General features: G+C 37.2%; 1 protein-coding gene across 3 annotated transcripts in view; it reads right to left on the bottom strand.

Annotated features, from left to right (window-relative positions):
- The window catches only part of ccdc102a (coiled-coil domain containing 102A), an 89,261-nt gene extending 70,525 nt beyond the window's left edge, over positions 1-18,736 (bottom strand). For 2 of the 3 annotated variants that reach the window (XM_057343840.1, XM_057343831.1), the window contains exons 1-2: positions 18,590-18,736; positions 6,622-6,751 (exon numbers count right to left, since the gene is read on the bottom strand). The gene's annotated coding sequence lies outside the window, so the exon portion shown is untranslated. The remainder of the gene's footprint in view (positions 1-6,621; positions 6,752-18,589) is intronic. The other variant, XM_057343849.1, reaches the window with a different exon arrangement.
- Positions 18,737-22,771: the final 4,035 nt, after the last annotated feature.

Raw genomic sequence — 22,771 nt, 5'->3', positions numbered from 1 at the left:
AAGAGATACCTTAATGTCCTTTCAGGTTCTTTTATACTTGACCAACTTGTTTTTTAGGAACTACATTTTAAAGCCCTATAAGGTTCAGTCCTGGAGATAAGGGGATCTAAATATGGCTTCATGAGAAAACTGTTAAAATGGACACATTTTCAGTCATCAAATACCACATGTGGGTCATTTTTCAAAAATCTGAAGAACAAATAATGTTGAAATTAGAAATGTATCTTTTTTCCTTCTATCAAAACAACTGCACTAAACATAACCATTACTGTAAAAAATTATTGGGTTAAGGCACAATAACTTGTTCTGAATAGTTTTTTATAATAATATAATATTTTTATTTTTATTTATAAGATTCTATATTTCTTTGAGTTAAAGGGAAATTTGGATAAAGGGATGCTGTTAATTATGGCCCGAGCACCGATGATGTGAGGAATTGCTCCGTTTGTTATAATATTTAAAATGAATCACGTGCTTGAGAGCCTAAACATGCTCGAAAACTCATGAAGGTTTGCATACATGTCAGAGGTGGTAAAAATTTACATCTGATATGGGTTTTAGAATGAAGTGTGGCAAAATGGCTCTATAGAACCACCTACAAATTTTCAATAAAGCAGCCCTTGTGCTGTGTGGGCCAGTGGTGGTTCATTTTTGAGCTGTCACCATTGGCATAAAATTCATCAAGTATTGCTAAAATTAACAGATTTACTAACAGATATACTGAAAAATAAAATTATGATTTTGGCATATTTCTCATGTCAATTTTACCCCCTCTAATATGGCTTCAAATTTCAAGTGAAAATTGTCATTTTTACCCCCTCTACAAATTAATTGATTACTTAATAACTATTCATCAGTGGCATTTAATATTTTGCCTTTCATCGCTACTAATATTGGTCTTGCTTCTGTAAAAAAATAAAATAAAATTTGAGCCGGGACCTCTGGTTGAGTTGACACGGAATGACCCTTATGGAGATTGGGGCTGATGTTCTTAGGAGCAATAAGGGTGGATCAAACTACACTATATACAGTATGAGTAAGTAGGGCTGTCACGATTATTCGTTTCATCGCGATTGTTTGACCTCATCGCGATGGTTTCAGATCATAGCAATTATTGCACATCTCTATAGAAGACACTAGGGGGAGCTGTAGTGCATCTGCATATTGCATATTTTAGTGTATATATTGTAACTAAAGCATGGTAATACTTGTAAAATGTACCACCACAACACAATCACTTAAAAAAAAAGAAACTAAAGCATATACTGTACCATACAAATTACCTGCAGTACAATTTAATATTATTTAAGCAAATCTCAGTGTGAAAACCAGTCTACAAAAATCTCATTAACATAGAAGTAAACTTTTATTGTAGTCTTGCAAGTGAGAAAAAAACAGACTAGAAGCTTTTCTATGACTGATAGTATTTTAATGGTGGCTTCAATTCACACCTGATCAATTTACAAGTATTTGGCGGTTGTATTATTGACAGGTAAAAGCCTAAACCTTAAATATATGATGAACCAATATTTTCCGATGTATTTCCAAGAAAAAAACATAGTCTTGTATTCAGAACAATATGGTCATTTCAATCGCTGAATCAAAAATGTATGACAAATAATCGTCAAAGCCCTAAAACAGACAATTAATCGTCATAATCGCAACGAATTATTAGAACAATTAAGGTCAAATTTCATAATCGTGACAGCCCTATGAGTAAGAGCAAATTCCAAACTCCAGACAGCCACTCTTAAGAACCCATCTAACAGAGTCAAAGAGTACTGATTCCTTTAGACTACAAACACATCTGTCTTGACTGATATAAAAAACATATAAAAAGTACAAGACTCATTTGGATGATCAAGCACTACTGAGCCTTTGAGACGAACTGCAGTGAGATCACAACTAAACTCTGTCTGAGAGCTAATAGGGCCCGATTCTAAAAGTCAAAACACAGGAATGTGTCTGGTGTGCACGAGATGAAATTCACACAACTCTGTCTAGAGGAAACAAAAAAAAACACTTGCTTAGCAAAAAACACTTGCTTAGCAAAAAAACACTTGCTTAGCAAAAAACACATTTGCAGAAGATTTTATTTATATAGTGCTTTTCACAATGTGCATTTTTCCAAAGCAGCTTTACAGGAGAAAATAAAAACAGAAAAACACAGAAAAGACAAAACACAGTACAGTCCAAGATCATTCTAAAGCGATGTTTTGAATTTACAGAATCTTTAAGCTAAACTAAAGTGAGCACGCCAACACTGCCCTGTGGTGAGGAACCCAAACTCCAATGATAAAATAAACGGGAAAAAACCTCAGTAAAATCCAGTCTCAGCCAGGAGGGCCAGGTCCCCTCTGACATGTCACAGCTGCACTCAGTGACTTTCGTTAAAAGTTACTGATTAAAAGTTACTGTGTAAAATGTCAGTCTGAACGCTAAGCGAATCAGATTTTTTTCTTTTTTGGTCCAGACCAAAAGAACCGAACTACAAATATGAATTTGTATTTTTTTATGCTACTAAAATCGAGTCAGATAGCAAGAATCCTCAAATGACAAAATCCTCACAATATTTACAAATATTTAGTTTTATTACCAGCTTAATTATTGTGAATATTTTGTCAATAATCACTCTATTGTTAAGAGCTGTTCACACAGATTGTGTTCTTCTTCAGGGTTTTTCCTGGCTCAAAATGAGGCGGAGGTGGTGCCATCCTGATCTTTTACACACACACACACACACACACACACACACACACACACACACACACACACACACACACACACACACACACACACACAGGCCTACCGTACCTTTAAGTGGCTTAACCAAAGTGACTTTGACATATTAAAAGTTCTAATAAAATTAGATAAAATGACAATTATTAAGTTATATAAAACATTACTTTTATTCAACCAAACAGAAATGTTTTTTTAATCAAATAAAGCTTTTTATCATTTTCAACTAACTTTTCAGCCCACAATAGCCAACTGAATTAACCAGTCTTTCTAAATGAGCAAAGCTCATTCACATCTTGCATTCTCTGTGGTTCACTTTAAATGATTCAAGATCTCTTATATTCTATGGAGGACTAAACCTGCAAAAATTATAAATAAATAAATGTATAAATAAATAAATATATAAACGAATAAATGTAATAATATGAAAATAAATAAAGGAATGAATGGTTTGATAAAACAAAATAATTCGTTTTAGCTATTATTGATCTTAGCTTTAACTTTTCTTTTCATTTTTTAAATTGATTTATTATTTTTTGTGTCCATTTTTAATTATTTTTAATTATTATTATTTTTTATTTTTAGATTATTTTATTTATCATTTCCTTTTATTTTTACATTTATTTATTTATACGTTTATTTATTTTTATATTTATTTATTATCGCATGTATTTATTTCCACTTTTATTTATTTATTCTTGTATTTATTCTTACTTTTCTGTGTCTTGTATGATAATTAGATGGGTTGGTCTTGCCTACTATTGGTTCAGCGTAGATTGAAGCGTTTGATCGATTACTCTTGACTTGTTTTGGACTAACGTCACGTCACTCACTGATCGTTTGCTTCGTGTATAACGTTAAGTAACTATGGCGGGCGCACAATTAGCTAGAGAGTTACAGCATTTAGCCAATGAAGTCGATAACCATGCATCAAATGACTGTGTGTCATTCAGATTAGATGCACTTATTGATGATTTATTACAGATTGACGGCGAGATAAATGACAAAGTTCTCCCTCGGTTGTTAGCCTCTTTGCAGCACATTCAAAGTCTGTGCGAGTCAGAGGGTGCTATGGTGGCGTTACAGTTCAACTGGTGAAAATCATAAAGCACAAAATGTAATAAGGTTTAACTACACAGATGAGCTTGTAAACCGAAGTCGCAAGCTAACGCTTTGTCAAAGTGATAGTTATAAGCAGCCTTTCGGTTAGAAAAGGCGTAAAGATTTAGTAATGTGTAACATAATGTAAATGAATTGAGACATAGTGAACTTAAGTCACAAGTTAACACGGTAGTAATGAGCATCGTTCTTTCACTACAGGGGCCATCAAATGGAAACCATTCCTTCTAAAAAGACGTGGTTACTAAACGGTACTCGTAAACTACATTCCATAAGAGATAAATAACACAGAGGTCACAAGTTAAACGGGCATATTCCCTTGATTCATCCAGCTGCATATTGTTGTGTGACATCTTGATATTATTGCAAAGATCCGCAGCAGCTAGCATTGCGAAATAGCTTAGTGTGATTGTTACCGTAGTGACACGCTGCCTCCTTTATTGTATGGGTACGAATCCCGTGTCAAATCGCTTTATTTATTTTTTCACCTCGCTTCAGCCGTTACGGGCGATCATACCAATAATTTGCAATCTTAACAAGAATGTCAAAATCATGTAACAAGAAAGTCTGTGTTTATTAGACATCTTAATATCAAGTCGTCTTGTGCTTTCAGAATCGACGAATCTGCTGAGGTCGTTCATGCACCTCTTTGGCAGAGGACCTGTAACCGGAACTTGGTCACCACCTTAGCACCCCCTGACTCGCACAGATTTTGAAGAACTTTGTCATTTATCTCTCCGTCAATCTGTAATAAATCCTCAATAAGTGCATCTAATCTGAATGACACATAGTCATTTGATGCATGGTTATCGACTTCATTGGCTAAATGCTGTAACTCTCTAGCTAATTGTGCGCCCGCCATAGTTACTTAACGTTATACACGAAGCAAACGATCAGTGAGTGACGTGACGTTAGTCCAAAACAAGTCAAGAGTAATCGATCAAACGCTTCAATCTACGCTGAACCAATAGTAGGCAAGACCAACCCATCTAATTATCATACAAGACACAGAAAAGTAAGAATAAATACAAGAATAAATAAATAAAAGTGGAAATAAATACATGCGATAATAAATAAATATAAAAATAAATAAACGTATAAATAAATAAATGTAAAAATAAAAGGAAATGATAAATAAAATAATCTAAAAATAAAAAATAATAATAATTAAAAATAATTAAAAATGGACACAAAAAATAATAAATCAATTTAAAAAATGAAAAGAAAAGTTAAAGCTAAGATCAATAATAGCTAAAACGAATAATTTTGTTTTATCAAACCATTCATTCCTGTATTTATTTTCATATTATTACATTTATTCGTTTATATATTTATTTATTTATTTATACATTCATTTATTTATAATTTTTGCAGGTTTAGTCCTCCATAATATTCGCTAGTGACTAAAAAGTTCAATAGTTTAAATGAATCGGTTCAAATGAGTCATTCGTGTGAGAGTCGTTCTAAACGCAATTCGCGTTCATACTGGCGAACTCGCTGTGTACAGTACACGCTGATTCAACGATCCAACTGCACAGCTAAAGACATTACAATGATGTACATCATGTTAATTTAATAAATATCAAGAAATTAAACGTACTTGGATGCTAAACAAACAGCCGTGAAACACAGGCTGGCTCTTGTTCTGCAACTCTTTTTAGCGCCTCAGTGTGCTGATAACGAAACAGCGCCTCCACTGTGGCGTAATGTCGCAACTGCAGTTACAAATGACAGTCTGTTAAATGCACGCAGCATTTCTTGTGAAGACTCGTAACTCACAACAACATAATTTTGGTGAGAGCCTGAGGCGACACGACATTAGATGGAGGCGGCCGCTTCCAATTTCTCTATGCAGGAAAAACCCTGTTCTTGCAAAACCATAGTCTTTCTATTAACAACGATGCACAATCTTCTAATCTCTTAATAAACAAATGTTTGATGCAACTAAACAATGAAGGTCTGCAATAACTGAACCTAACATAGCCTGCTATAGCTGAAAACCAGACCATTCTTCTTTGTGCAGCAATGACTGATAGAGAAGAGGTACTGCACAGCGAGCTCGACTCATTAACACATCAGGTTCAGACCTTGTCTTTGGGCTGATTTGAAACCTCTAATTGGACTGAGATGAATGTACTAACACTGATTTAGATTCAGCACAGTAGACAGAATATTGATTTTAAACAATCAATCACTCAGCACACCTTGCAGAACCAAGAAGAGACTATACACAGTAGACCTCTATGTATTTCTCTAATGACTCTTGTTCTTTGGAAATCACTTTAGAGTCCACGTTATAAATGTGGTATACATAAAACATTTTTTTGTTACCAGCCCCTGTTTTAATAGAGGATAAAGTTGCAAAGCTGGAGGCTGCCTGACAATCCGCACCAGTGTCCGATAGCTATCACTTATTCAAAAGGATAGATTTGCTTCAGAATGGGGGGCTGAGGGAAAGGGATATCATTTATCTGCTTACTCTAGCAGCAAAACTGCTGAGGTCTCCACAGCTGTCTAAAATCCATATTCAAAGCAGACAAGGATCTTCTTATCTTTACTATCAGGTTTTCATACAGAACAATTCAGGAAAAACTGTTTTAAGAACATGTTTAAAACATTGTAGACTGTTAAAGTTGCTTCCACACCCTTGAATGTATTTTGCAAATTTGGTAATTAATAAATGTAAACAGTTACAGTACACCCATTGATATGAACAAAAAATACTTTCAAAGTTCCTTCAAAACTGAAAATTCATTTCTTTACCTTCATATTGTTGTAAACCTGTTTGATTTTTTCATGTGGAACGTAAACAGAGATTCAGTCCTTTGACTCTTGATCTTAGCCAGGCATGCCAACCCTCTGACCCTTCATGCTGGGTCAAACAGTCTGGATTCTGAAAGGAGAAGATAAAAACAAAAGAAGTTTTCGACCCCTCTAACTGTTTTAAACTCACAAACAATTCACTCACAGTAACACAGAGGGATAATAAATGCCATCTGCTTAGGGTCTTAATCATTCCTTTGATGATACCATGTGACAGAAGACTAATACAGAGAGGGATGAGACAGTCTACAGTCCCGCAGACAGACTCCACATGTACCCCAGCACTAATGAGGGTCAGATGAGGAAGACGATCCACCACAACAGCACACATACACACACAATAACAGGGCAGTTGTGGCCTAATGGTTAGAGAGTCGGACTCGTGACCAGAAGGTTGCCGGTTCGATTCCCAGGGCTGGCGGGTAACAACTGAGGTGCCCTTGAGCAAGGCACCTTACCCCTACTTGCTCCCCGGGCGCTGCAGTGATAGCTGCCCACTGCTCTGGGGGTACGTGTGTTCACTACTCTCTGGATGGGTTAAATGCAGAGGTCACATTTCGTTGCCTTGTACCTTCGTACATGTGCAATGACAATAAATTGAATCTATCTATCTATCTATCTATAATAACAGCCAACCTAACAAGACCTCCATGCTAGTCTCAGCCCCCTTTCCAGCAGAAAACGCAGCCAGGGCTGTGAGCCTGTGCTTCCAACGACAAAACAAGAAAGAAGGGTCACATAAAGCGAATGAAAAACACTGTCTCGTCTTTAAACACCGAACACATTGTTTTCTATAAGCAAACAGACTCCTAACAAAGGTGCACGTTTTCTATATGCGAAAGTAATGGTACACATGACAAACCGGTCGCATATTTACAAACCATACACACTGCTTTCTATAAGTGAAAGTACACACGAGAAAAGGGTCACACATAAAGCGAATGAGAAACTCATTCTGAAACTGTCTCGTCTTTGAACACCAAACATATTGTTTTCTATAAGCATAACTGTTTCCGCTGGGGCCATTCGCGAAGGCGCTCCTGTCCCCGTAGGTCCGGTCACGACCACTTTCTTTTGGCTTTTTGCCATGGTGTCGGAACTAATTCACGTATGTTGCTTGCGGAAAGAAAAATGGCTGCAGCGCCATGGGTGGACACGTTCAGAAAAACGGGTCTCAAAGTGCAAGCATTATCGTTTCCGTGTAAACTCTGAAGGCAGCGTTTTCCAAAAACGATGACGTCATACGCATCCACTGGCTGGGCATGCATAATACATCTTTTTTATTTGTTTTCCCAGATCCATGTAAATGCAGATCGTTTTGATAACGCTGTCGTGTGTGCGTGAAAAGTTTCAAAAACGCAAAGGAAAAACTTTTCCGTTTTTTATCGTGTAAACCTACTCTAAATCACATTCTGCGGTTCAGCCAGAGAACAAAGCCATCAGCTGAACACATCCAGACCGAACCAAAACAAACACTCCCATTTCTCTCACATACTTTCCTTTGATTAAAGAACGGAGCCATATAAACACAGCCTTAACACTTTGTTTCTAGCCATGTTTGCAACTTTGCGTTCGAATGCACATGTGGGGAATGACAAATGAAAAAACTTGCTAATAATAAAACCAATCAGATTAATTGTTCAGACACATCAGCACAGTGTATTCATGTGGGTGGTCTTCTTTCGCTATTTGTGTGCTAAAATGACATAAAATTAGTTATCGAGAGCATTCGGGACCTAAACTGTCAAAACATACACAGAAGTAAGACTATAAGTAAAGCCCATCAACAATGTAGCCTTGTAAAACTCCCTTACCCAAGGAGACTTTTTCTGCAGACTGATGTTTTTGCATTGCTTCAAAAAACCTGTTGTGTGACACAGACTAGAATTTTTTTTCAAAATGTTGGACATGAATTTATTTAATTACAAGGGAAAATGCAGTGTCTATAGAATAATCAATGAATGTATATAGTGACTGTCCGACTGGTTAACCTCAACCACTACAGATTATATACGCATCTTTTACAGAAATGTTTCATTATCCAGTCATCACAACTAATCATTACCGAATGTAATGTATCTGTGACTAACCATTAAAGCACTTAAAAATATGTCTGCTGGCAGAGATGGTGGGGTTAATATTCCGTGAAATGCACATATGCCAATACAACATATAGCCGGAATGCTCTGCAAGTCATTTTGCTTAAAACTGTCTGGCAAATGTATAAATGTAAATTTATACGTAGAAATTACAGGACCAGAAAGCGTGATGTGTGCTCCCAAAAGCAAAGGCTTTATCACTGTGTCAGTTGCCAAGTTTGTGAAAAATCCCCTGTTCACTGAATTAAGGAGAGACGGACCAAATTTGTCTTTAACAGGCTGCTATTGAATCTCATGATAACATAAATCATCCTAGTTCAGCGGGAGTCACACTTGAAACATGTTCCTGCCAACACAGAGGTGATCTCAATGGACGGAAGAGTAAAACTGGCTTTAAATCAGTCAACCACAAACCCACCGAAAAGAAATCTGACGATACCTTGGGGATTTTAAGATGATCTAAAGGAACCAGCCTCCTAACACAACTATTAAACAGGGCTGACGCCAACATAAAATAAAGCCTTGTCATGGTTTTCTCATCTATGTTCAGCCATTAAACAGAACAATACAAAAGTGTTCTAACATTTATGAGTCATTCACAATATCTGCCAAATCTAGTCAAGGTCGAACTCTTCACTCCATGCTGAAAGTATGATAATCATACTCAATATCTTCCAATGATTCTTTAAGTTTGGATGTCAAAACGGATGAACAACATGAAGTTTGATGTACCCTAAATCCTTTTCATCAAGAAATGGCCAACTTATTAAAATCTGCTGTCTATGAGGTTCCTGTAGTTCCTCCAGCAGTCAACAAGCAAATATCTGGGCTTGTGGACTCAGAGAGGGCGGCCCTCTTAAATAATCACTCATAGACTGTATGCTATAGCCCAGTCATCCTCAATTGGCGGACCGCAGTCCGGATCCAGACCTGGACCGCGAGACATAGCCTAATAAACCATTTAAAATTTTTGACTAATTTGGTTGTTTAAACTGCACTGCTCCGGGGGTACGTGTGTTCACTACTCTCTGGATGGGTTAAATGCAGAGGTCACATTTCGTTGCCTTGTACCTTCGTACATGTGCAATGACAATAAAAATTTAATCTAAAAAATCTGAATCTAAATTGAGCATCGCGTCTACACAATGAAGAATCACATCACACGCGCTCTCAGGAACAACGTAATTTATCGTTTGCCGCTATATCCTCTGATATCTTTATCTAGCGCCAAACGTGCTTCATTTTAACCCTTTCTGCTCTGCGCGTGCTGCTTCCCTCCTGCCAAAGACACGCCGCATGAAGAGCAGCGAACACATGCTTATTTTAACAACAGTAGTGCAGACACGCAGAGCAGGTAAACGGACACACAACAGTAAACAAAATGCAGCAAATATTAAAGCATTTGTATCCATCAGTCGGTTTACTGTTTGCTATATGTCTGCAACCTTTCAACCAGATTTGTGATATTTTATGAACCATAACGTTTTTATCTACATTTAGCATTAGCATTATGGATCAGCATGTAAACATTTTTTGACCCTCTGAAAAACCAGGCTAAAGTCTCATAATCTAATTGATTATTAAATAACAACCATCAAAGATTAATTGCAAGCATTAATTTCACTACGATTTTGGCATTATTCGGTCAATATTGAAGATATTGTTATATTTTCACAGAATATTCTGCAGGATGATTTTATGAAGGACTTTTGCTGGGTTTTCAGAAGCAGGGTCACATTTTGTAATGAACAATGTTCTTATTGGGAAATTATTTAAAGATAGAAGTAGTTCTGGTATGAATGACATGGAAAGGCTAATTTAGTAAGTAACTTTGTTTTCTGTTTATGATGAGCATTTTAATTGTTACATTACATTTACTGTTTGCAGGTTGTCAGTAGTTTTTTATTTACAAATATTAATTAACAGACTTCTTTTAAAGGGGTCATATGGCACGAATACGTGTTTATCTGTGTCTTTGGTGTGTTATTTGGTGTGTTGCCCATGCATGTATTAGAAACGTAAAATTGCAAATATTAAAGTGTGGGAACAAAAGATGCATTCTATCTAAAAACGAATGCTCACCCAGACCTGCCCGAAACGCCTCGTGTAACCACACCCCCACAAATCTACGTCAGTTAGTGGTATGATTTGACTGAGACCGCCCAAATGTATACGCAAGTAAGGTGGGCGTACCTGTCAGTACAATTGCTTTGGAACCTGATGTTCCAAATATGGTAAGAGGCGTTACATTTCCCTCAGACGCTTGCAGTATTCAACCAATCACTACGCACTGGTTAACTGGCCAATCATAGCACACCTCGCTTTTCAGAGCGATGAGCTTTGTTAAAAATAAAAGCGTTTCAGAGAGGCAGGGCAAAGAGGAGATACAAACATACACGGTATGTGGAAAACACAGCGTTTTTTAACCTTAAATCATGTATACACATTGCATTACATTTAAAACAAACGATAATATTTGTTTTAGCCGTGTCATATGACCCCTTTAAGAGGGCATTCCCCTAAAGCCACAGAGCCTACAAAACAGTATACTATACATACTGTGGATATCAAAATATTAAAAAATGGCCTGATAAAAGATCATACCTTTTATACAGTATATACAGTATATCGAACTGGGCTAAATTGATTAAATGTTTATTTATTTTCAAAGAACATATTGTCCGGACCTCCGTTTGGAAGAAAATATAAAGACCTGACATCTTAGAACTTTAACTGAATACCCCTGCTATAGCCCTTCCCTCTCAAAGCCACAGACCACTGCTATAGTGCATCTGGCAGACTGCTTATGGGCCTGGGGTGCAAGCTAATTGGCCACAGTAAAACAGAGAATATCCAATGATGTAGTGCATTTATTCCCAGCTGGATTGGCCCCTGCTGCATGGCTAAAAGGTGACTTATAACCACTCTGAAGACGGGCTGTAGAGTTGTTTCTACAATAAGAAAAGAAAGGGGGGCAGTTGGGTCTCAGAGAAAACATCCTCTAGACTCTAAGCTCCATTCTTCCTTCTTGCTGCTCCAACTTCAGAATGCCTAATATTTTAGAAAGAATGCCTTTAATACGACACTCAGAGCCATTAATGACAAAGCACAACAAAGTATTTATTTTGCCATGGCATCTTTCGGTCTCATTGAGAACAGATGAATGTGCAACGAACAGTACTCCAGTAAAATGTGATCTATTAAGAATAGGGATGGGTATCATTAAGATTTGAACGGTATTACTACTCTTATCGATACTGCTTATCAGTGCGGTACTTTAACGGTATTCTTATCGGTACTTTTTGATATAAAAAGAAACAAATTAGTAACAGAATTAACATTGCTTTATTTGAATTAACATAATTAACAATAAATAAATAATTCAAAATAAACAAAATAAACAATTTACAATTAAAGAAATTATTCATTTTCATAAGTTCCTTTGTCATATTTTTTTCTAAAGGATAATTTAATTTTACTCTAAATAGTTATGTATTTTGTACATGTTTATTTTGCATATACTGCGCTGAATTATTTCAGTTCTCAGTGTAATAATAAATGATTACTCATATAGGCTGATTTTAAGTAGTTAACTAATAGAAAATGGATTAAATGTGTAATTTCCTTTCACCCATGTGGAATTAGCATAGTTTTAACGTAAGGTTATGGAAACCAGTTAGATCGAATTTACAGTTGTTTTAAATAGGGTGAATGGCATTAGCATATATAAAGAATGTCAGAGTATAAGTAACGTATGTTTGCATTCAGCATTCATACCTGACGTAGATGGGGCATAAGGGCTAAGCAGTCAAAAACAGTGCATCTCTCTGTCTGTACATGATGCACTTTTGACAGGTGCTTTGACAGATTACTTGTGTTTCCAACACTACAAGCAAAGGTTTTGTTGCACTTGTGGCAACGAGCATTGTCACTGTCGGCATCAACTTTGGTGAAGTGTAACCACGCTTTTGAACGCTTAGTTCTCTCCGCCATCGTCGCGAATTAAGATCGTCTTTATTCTGTGCGGCTGCTCGTGTTCGTGACTTCATGTGTGTGCGCGCTCTGTAGACACAACTGCGCGAGAGGCACGTGATGTGCCGCCTCGCGCGCTCTGCTGGGAATAACGAATATGCTTGCGGCAAAGACTAAATTCTTGGTGTTATTGAAAATTAGATACTATTGTTGAGAAAAAATGTGCAAGATAACTTTAATGTAGCAACAACATAAGATTTTTCCCCCAGAGGACCGAAAGCAGAACCGATAAGGGCGAAGCTTATCGACGCTCTGGTCTTTCATAATTTTGCCCCGGGGCCAGTTTAATAATCAGGGGTATCTGCAGGTCGGAAAACTGGGCGTACCGAAGGGTAGGGGAGGTCTTTTCAATTTGACACGAAAGCTGCCTGTTCAACATCAGCTTAAACGCTATTGGCCTACATCTAAAGCCACTTTTTCACTGTGGTGTTTTTTATCGAAGCTTTTAAATATGAAACCAAGAATCTGCAGTTGATTTATAAAGATACTAGTGCCTATTTTAAAATTGGCCTCGACGCGAATCTAATGTGTGAGTTCCCCTTGATCACCGGGCTGTTAGCGCCGCCAAGAACAGCTTGATGGCAGCAAATACACCTCAAATTGGCCGCTGCCTCTAAAATCACTTAAATCAGTGGTAATAGGATTAGTAGCCTAGTTTTGGTTACATTTCATAATGGGCAACCGTTGGTCTGATGAATCTATTAGTTTCGAGACTAATCATTTTGACTGAGGTCAGTCAGAGTTTCATAACTATACACAGCCTGGCTGTATGTATTTATTAGTTAAATGTAGTCTTGGAGCATTGCCTGTGTACATTTGACTGAATTGTTTTCCCCTATTGTGCAAAGTACTTCTTATACTTTACAATAAAATGTGTTTTGTATTTGATTAAAAGTGAAAATAATCACATTACCTTAACCATATTTAAAATGAAAACGAAAAGAAGCAGGTGTTAATGTCATATTGCGTTTTATTGTAAATGTAAAATGAAGGTACAGGGAATGCACATATTGGATTTGAACTATTTAGAAATGACTGATATTTAAGGAACAGCTGATAAGTGTCACAATCAAAAGTGAATTACAATTATTATTTAAAGGGTGGTACAATGTCTCTAAAATAATAACACTTACAACTGCACTAGCGTTTTATAAATTCAACATAATTTACTTTCCTTGGTGTCATGATAGAATAACAACATGTCATACTGTAAAAGGCATTTCTACAGTATATATAAACGAAAACATGCAGAAAAAAACTGAAATACTCATAAAACATAATGACAGCTGCTTCTAGATGAGTAAGAGCTATTTACTTAGTAATAAATTACAGAAGGTAGGCCTAAGCAATTGAGCAAAAACACCGACTTGTCTGATAAAATTTTATTTAGTTTTTAAGGGCTTATGATCACAAATTCACAATTTGAAACCTTTGCATTACACACCTTATTGCGATCATCTTCCTGTTTAAAAGAAATGACGTATGTGTGTCAACTTAACGCTAATTGGTCAACTAAATTGGTTAGAAAGAGCACCTTTGACCAATGAAAAACCTTTCGACACGCCCCCAGCTTTCAACACGCCCATTTCTCCGACCTGCAGAGACCCCTACTTGGTTTAATACCAGGTTTCGGTACCCATCCCTAATTAAGAATACCCTAATTTTAAAGTCAAGGCTTCTATATAAAACTCACTAACAACTGCTTAGTTGCACATGTCTTTTTGAACAGCTGGTGTGGTCTTGACCAAGATCATAATTCACAGAACTGAAAATCAGCCGGGGAAGTGACTAAAGAACAGGAACTCTACAAAAAAAATGGCTGAACGGCTGAAAAAACATTAGCAGTGAATGAACACAGTTCTCACTTACCCAGTGCTTATCTGAATGAGCACTCAGACTGGTGGAGAAACAGTGAATGTTGCAATAATTAAAAACATCTCGTTTGATATGGGGCGCAACGCTGTAATGAGGAATACTGCAGCAATTATTAACACACATGCTAGATAAAAACAGGCCACTACACTCTTCATGCAATGTAGCTTCACAGAATTCATCTAAAAGAAAGTATATAATGAGAAGGGAATGAAAACAGATTGAAAAGATAGATAGACAGATATTCAAGATGTCTGGTGAGTGCGACTGCAATGTTTATTAATCCTAATCCCAGCCCCATACTCTATCAAATGCAGACTTTAAAGGGATAGTTCACCCAGAAATAAAAACGCTTTCATTATTTCTTCACCCTCATGTCGTTCCAGACCTGTTTGACTTTCCTTCTTTTGCAGAACACAAAAGAAGATATTTTGGCCCTTATAGTATATCTTGAACGTCTCATGACCAAACCAGAATACAGGTCTTGTTACATCTCCTTGTCAAAGAAAGTGTTAACAGTATTATAAAATAACAGAGATATCTATACATTTTTGAGGCCAGCATGTTGTTTCTTTTTTATATTCAAATGTCAGTGAAAAAAATGTAAGAAAAACTTTTAAATATCAATCTGCAAGTATTATGTACATTGATGATTAAGCTAATATTCGGTATCTTTTCTTACAGGCATTTTGAGTATGTAACAAGTACATACAAAAGACCTGAAGCGGATGAGATGAGACCTGTTTTCCGGTGTCTGCATGTGACGTTCGGCATAAATCCTATTAACTTCCATTGTATGGATTGGACACACAACACTGAGACATTTCGCTAAATATCTTTTTTGTCCACCACTGAAAGAGTCATACAGGACAGGTTTTAGACATTATGAAGGTAAATAAATCATGGCAGAATTGTTATTTTTGAGCGAGTTATCCCTTTAACCCCTAGTACTTATCCTTCCATTCCACTAATATGTCATATTAAATCCACAGACAGTCACCTACCAGTGAAAAGCCAGCACAATTTAGAAATCTAAGGTTCTTTCCATTACATTTTATTTTTCAAATTACTACATGTTACTTTGTGCGTTATGCATGGTGAACATATCTAAGCTCTTAAAATGTACAATTGTGTATTTTGGAAAACACAATTTTCTTTAAATGTTTAAAAGCAGATGGTGAAAGTAAAACAGACCTAGCACATGCCAACCAATAAACTTACAAACCATGTAAACCATCATTATTGCATGTACAACCTTTGCAGGTAGCGTAATAAACAAAGCATAAAACAGCCAACAAACACAGTAACAGCACAACACATAGCATGAAAAACCTCCCAGCCTTTGCAAACTTAGAGGCTTCACTTGCACACTTCACCGATGGCAGCCGACCGAGGTGCCACGAGATGCCACTTCCAATTAGGGTCTCCGCCGATAAATCCTGACCCTCAACACGACTTCACAAAACGACTAGAAAATGTGAAATTGTATCCGATCCTAAGAATTGTCGAGAGGCCACACGAAAGTTCTGCGGTCGCACAGATTTCAGAGCTGGCTGTGATTATAACAGTAGGGGTGAGAGGTACCTCGAGAGGGCCGTCAGATCGTACGACAATGAGCTCCATTCCAGCAATCATGGTTTGGTTTACTGCTGATCCGCTATCAGAGAGGTTGTATTTCACATTTAGAGATTAATCAATCATTTAAGAGAGACGAATCTCCAGTAGACATTGAATCCTGTCTCCACATGCCCGAGCCATGCGAAACAGAAACATGTCATTGAAGCTGAATAGTGCCTGTGCAAAAAGTGGGAAAAATCCCGAGAAAAGAATCGAAGAGGTTTTAAAGGTGAGCGAACTGTGTTAAGGAATGGGTGTGGGCCACTGGAATGTGTTTAACAGGCAGGAACGCTGTCAATTCAGCATGCAATCGTAAGAAGCTGTTTCTCTGTGGAAGGTGCAAAGCAAAGAATGCAGAAATGTAAATGTAGATGAAACGCTGAACTATCATACGGCAAAATAAGGTTTGATTGAGATAAGCTACATGACGGGGTCTTGAATTTGAAACATTCTATCAAAACAGACATCATGAGGAAAGGATGTGGGTTTTCGCACACAAGCTCAGACGAAGAGCTCACATTCGCAAAACAAACAAAGGAGCCAAAACCAAATATAAAATCACATCCACTCTCATTCTCTCACTATCTCTGGCTACGCGCAGCCAGCAGCAAGCAGATGGGTTCGAGTCGTCTGAAAAGGCGAGGTCGCCATAGCAACCACTCACACGACTTGTTCTCCTTTCAGCATAAAGAAACGCAGAAGGGGCAATAGTGCTTTTTCACCTTCCATTTGTCTGGCTAGCTGCCTCCATGCTTGGTGTTCTACCCTCAGTGAATTCCTGAAGAAGAAGGGAGGGTCGGTGACTTAGAAAGGTATTCCACAAAGCAATCCACCATCTGCTGACCACTGCCAGGTTGACAGAAAAAAGGGAGAGTCTGGCAGATCGGACCGTCAGACCAAAACAAGATGTGTAATTACGCCACCAAAGACCAATATAAATATATATATTATAAAGCAGTGCTTGACCAAGTCAGTGATTCAAGAAGCACATTTATGTACCAAACAAAAGCCATCTTGCCTGTTCCCTGGTTTTCAGTGCTTTTTTTGACCCTAAGATCACAGGACACTAGAGAGATTGTATGTAGACAGCCAAGTGGTTGGAACTGACAAACTATATTCAAACTCAATGAAATTACAGTCGGGATGGTTAGTGTGGCCTTGACTTCTGCTCGCTTTCATGCAGTAATGCAGAGAAGCAATTGAGACAGAGGAAGGAAGAAATCACTACATCTGTGTGCGACCGGACTGCTCCAGATGTGGGATACAGAACATTCCTTAATAAAACACATAAAGACACAAAAAAGTCTCATACAATCAATAGGGCTGCCTTACTATCAATGTCTTTTCTCACACAATTGACAAATAAGCAATATTTCAGGATAACTGTAATCCACACATCTAACTTTCTCTGACAGCTATTGAGAGAATTTATCACCACAGTGCACAGAATCTCTCTGTGGCCATGGATTTGCTACTCTGAATGTGGAAAAAGTGAGCCTGGCTGCAGCTTTATGGAACTTGTGTGACCTCCAATTAGCACTGTTTTGTTGTGGAGGAAGCCCCGTTTTTTATTTTAACTGCATAAAGGGGGACAACCCAGCCTGGAGGAAAACAGATGCCATGTTTTTAAAAGCCCCTATTTTCAACTGTCATTAGCTAGTTGGTTGAATAAAACGTCACAAAGATGCAGTAGATTTACCTGTAAGTCTACATAAACAAACAATGTAAATAAATTATTTATATTTTTCTTTTAGTAATGCACAAACAACCCCCAAGGACAACAGAGCTGTCTGTCTGTCCTGGTTCCTGCCTTTAACGTCAAACAACATGAATGAATGACTGACTGGGTTGAAAGCGTGAATGATCTGTACAATAAACCGTTACTGTAACTTAATTTATCTTATATGCTTAAAACAGCAAACTTATTTGTTCTAATAACGTTACAGTTATAATGTGACTGTACAGCAAAGAAAAAATGAGGTAACAGTATAAAAGGAAGGCTAACAACAATGAAATCACTATAACTTTTCCGTTTCGAGTTCTTATGCACACAGGACTAGTAAACTACATTTGCAACCACGTGAACTAATGTAACAAGACACTGTTTATAACAGCAACACGTCGGTTACAAAGTAAACACTGTAACAATTCGCGGGTAAACTGCATTTCTGGGAAGTTCGGTGTTTCCACAACGGCGTCTGCGTGCTTAATGTCATTCGACGTCGCTGTTCACCTAATTCACTATAACACATCTGATCGTGCCCTATTGTAACATCGCGTGCACCTACCTGAACGATATGTGAAAGAACATGCAGGAAAATCCCCTGGCTTGTGTCACAGACGAGTGTTTTTTTCTCGATATAATTCCCGAGTTCAATCTACTGTGGATGTTCCAGCAGGAATTTTCCCACCGAAGGCAGGCGGAGTGTGTGTGGGCAGAGGATGGAAGGGGAGGGATAACAGACCAGAGGCGGTGCTTTCACCGTCATCAAGATCCCTGCCTGAAGGATACACCTTTTCATTTTTATTTTATGTCAACACGACCATGTACCTTTTTCTATAGTACAGTTAAACACAATTACTAAACAGATTAAATTATTTTATGTAGCAAACAATACAATGTTATCGGACTGGATTTTGTTTTAGCACCACAAACATGATCATGAGTTCCAAAACAATATTCCTCCTTTCCTTTCTTTTCCCCCATCTTTTCTCTATATTAGGAAGTGTCTTCCATAAATAGTGTATTAAATAAGGCACATTTGCAAATTTTAAGCTATAATGTTATCTTGTTTACTTTTTCTGCATGCAAATGGAAGGCTGTTTGAATGATGTTAATTTCATGTTATCTGTGTCTCAATTGCAATTAAATAAATAAATAATAAGTTAAATTTTAACTGACTATGTAGATTACAAACTACAGGCGGCGGATAAGGCCTCTCGTGCCACAGCAATCTTCTTTTGAAGGGATATGTTTCGTCACATCTTGGGACACATGGGGTCCCAAAGAGGTGCAAAAAATGCCCAGTTTTAAATTAAATTGAGATTTATGTAGACTAGAGTGATTCACAAGAAAATAAATTTGTTGGGAATACATCCTCTGTTTGGGGGAAATATGAAAATACATAGCATATTTATACTTACCTTTCCTTGCTATTATCAGAGAGACATCTCATGAGTTGTGTGTCCGATCCCACTTTCATCACATCCATTATCCTGGGTAAAAGATGCCTTTTGGTGAGGTGCTGCTGATAATGTCCTTTGTGTGGCTCCCAACAATGCGACACAATTTTATATTTCACAACACACGAGCAGTTGTCACGGCCAGGAAATTGACTCCATCATAACAGAATGACCAAACATGGAAAGTAAACATCCATAGTTTCCAGGGCTTTAAGAATATTTCTAATTCAGAATCAGAAAGAGCCTTATTGCCAAGTATGTTTGCACATACAAGGAATTTGTTTTGGTGACAGGAGCATCCAGTACACAGAAAGAGCAACAACAGTACACAGAGACCATAACACAATAGAATACAGTACAGATGATTTAAATAAGGGCCTATGGGTATACAAATTTAAGAAATACAATACAATAAACACAAGATAAAGATATAAAGAGTAAAGCTATGCGTGTATGTAAATATGTAAAAAATAAGAATAGATTATTGTACAAGGTATGTGCTATATACAGCAGAATGAAATATAATTTACAGAAAAAGTTGTATAAAAAATACATAGTGTATTATCTGGAGGATATAATTAATATGGCACTTAATTATTATTGCACAGTTATTAATTGCACAGTGGGTAAAAAACATTTAACTGTTCAAGAGGTAGATGGCCTGAGGGAAGAAACTGCTTTTGTGTCTGGTTGTTTTGGTGCTCAGTGCTCTGTAGTGCCGACCAGACAGCAGCATTGTGAAGAGATGGCTTGGATGTAGGGCTGGGCGATATTGACCAAAATTCATATCTCTGTATTTTTTTGATGAAAGGCGATATCTGATATGTATATCGATATTTTCTACAAAGTGTAATAAATGTTTACTTGCAAGTCAAAGCCTCATGTGAGATGTCACAATCACCTTTATTAAAATGGCTTGTGAAAAGAAATTCAATCACAGGTTTTTTTTTCCCTATTTGAAAACATACAGCTGCACACCACTTGTTTAAAACATGTAAATTGTAAACAAAAATGATAATAACATTTTTTTCGTAAGGCACGCTGCGGGTAAAAGAAGCTTCCAACGTCGTCTCGCGTAGCCAGACTGGAACTTATCACCGCTTTCTTTGGCCAAGGCCCGCCCAAGAAGGCCATATGACTGACAGTAAAGCAACCAATCACGTTTCGTTTTGTGCCGCGTCATTTTTGCAGGTGGTAGAAGAGATTTGTTGTGCTTCCACCTTTTGACAAAACCGTTTTATGACATTGTTTACAGATCGCTTGTTGTTGCTGCTCATCAGATGGTGGTGCCCAGGAACCTGAATGACTCCACTGCTGCCACAGCCACAGTGCTGTTCATGATGGTGAGAGGGGGGAGTGCAGGGGGGTTTCTCCTGAAGTCCACAATCATCTCCACTGTTTTAAGCGTGTTCAGCTCCAAGTTGTTATTGTTGTAATTGTGTACCTATCCATGAAACCACATAAACAAACACATATGTGCATATTAGTATTAGTAAAATATCATGAATAAAATTGTAATAAGTAACTCCAAAAATTGGCAGCAGGATCACGGAGACTGACATGTCCAGAGTAGCAAAATGCGGCTGAATTTTTTAAAAAAAAAAGCATATTAAGATTCTGATTAAGAATGTTCAAATTCTTATCTATGAAAACATTTTACCATGCAATTCATATTTTAATGAATATACAATTAACGCAGAAAAGGAAGTGCTTTTGGTAGAAGCATATTGAAGATACGATCTTCACTCCACAAAGCCCAAGAAAACATTATGGTTTTAGCCAGCAGGAGGCAGTAAAAACCATATTACTTTATTTTCTTTCACTCCAACATAGATTAAATACAGGTTTTTGTTTACAGTTCAGTCTTAAACCAATCGAGAGAGAATGATCGAATCATTTCATTCTTTTCTAAAAAAATAATATACAATTCTAAAATATTTTACAAAAAGAGGATTTGCTACACAAGTGTAGATGGGTGTGGGAAAGAACGTACAGAAAATGGGATACAACCGCAGAGTTTCTCACCAGAGGCCAGGGTGCGATAAGAGGGCTCAACAAACTTTCAATTGAGCTTCAACATGTCTTGTTTGATCATTAAAATGGGCTAAAACAACTAAAAAATATGTATTATTTATTTTTTATCAATTTAAAAAAATTAATTTTTTAACGTGTAAATAGGGGCTTTCAAATATCGTCAATATCGATGGGTAATGTAATTCAATTTTCATTTCAATTCACTGCATTTGTATTGGACTTTTCACAATTCATATTGTTCTAAAGCTGCATATATTGACTGATTCATCAGTATTGCCACAGCAGTCTTGACCTTTCCTTAAATTATTTACAAAATAAAACTTTCGACTTGTTTATCTGCTATCTTTTCATTTGTGTTTCCTTCCTTCCTGCTCAGCATTTGAACTGTTTCTCTAAACAGTTTAAATACATGGGTGGGATAGAACTAAGACATTTGATAGGAGTTACATAATCTTTAAAACTGTAGGACATTTAACCCGAGCTACAGTATGTCAGAGCCTTAACAGAATGCCAAGTTGGACTCAGTTTCACTTGCGAATGTACATCGTCGATATATGTTCATGAAATAAAATCAATTTCTTATATTTCTTTGGTGCTGGGGCCTCGTAAGCTCTGTTTTCACATTATGCCGTTGTAATAGGAAATGTATAGCAACAGCAACCTCTAAGCTATTAATATACCAGAATAAACCATCACTCCCACCACTAGCAGACACAGAAATGACCATAGGTCCCCTGGGGCCAGCTTTAAGCAGCACATCACTAGTCAATCAGATAACCATGGTAACGGCAGAATGACCAATTCCCAGAAGCAATCACGAGGTGAGAATATCTGATCTAGCCTTTGAATGAATTTTAATAATGTTGGGGTGAGGAGATTCATCTGTTTATAGTCAGTGAAAAATACAAACCATCTGTCAGCTTACTAATAAACTGACCGCTAAGACCATAAAGTTGCAGACATCGTGCAGTAGCTGTAGTTGACAGACACCACAATGACACAAAAACAGGACGTCATCACCTCCTGACTTACCACAACAGGAGAAGTGACATAGAAAATAAGACAGAAAGCAAGTAAGCAAAGAAACGGTGGAAGCTTAGAAAGACGTGGGTCTGTATGTATGTTGTGTTGCTTAGTATTAAAACCAGCAGATACACAATTTTGCACCATTCTAATCTACCTTAACAGACCCTAAATCGATGAAATAAAAAAAGAAGTGAACATGTACAAGAGAAAAATACAATAAGACACCT

The sequence above is a fragment of the Triplophysa rosa genome, linkage group LG1 (genome assembly GCF_024868665.1).
Source record: "Triplophysa rosa linkage group LG1, Trosa_1v2, whole genome shotgun sequence".
NCBI classification, from domain to species: domain Eukaryota; kingdom Metazoa; phylum Chordata; class Actinopteri; order Cypriniformes; family Nemacheilidae; genus Triplophysa; species Triplophysa rosa.
Note: the sequence above shows the minus strand (reverse complement) of the source record. Positions and strands in the feature narration are given on the sequence as shown.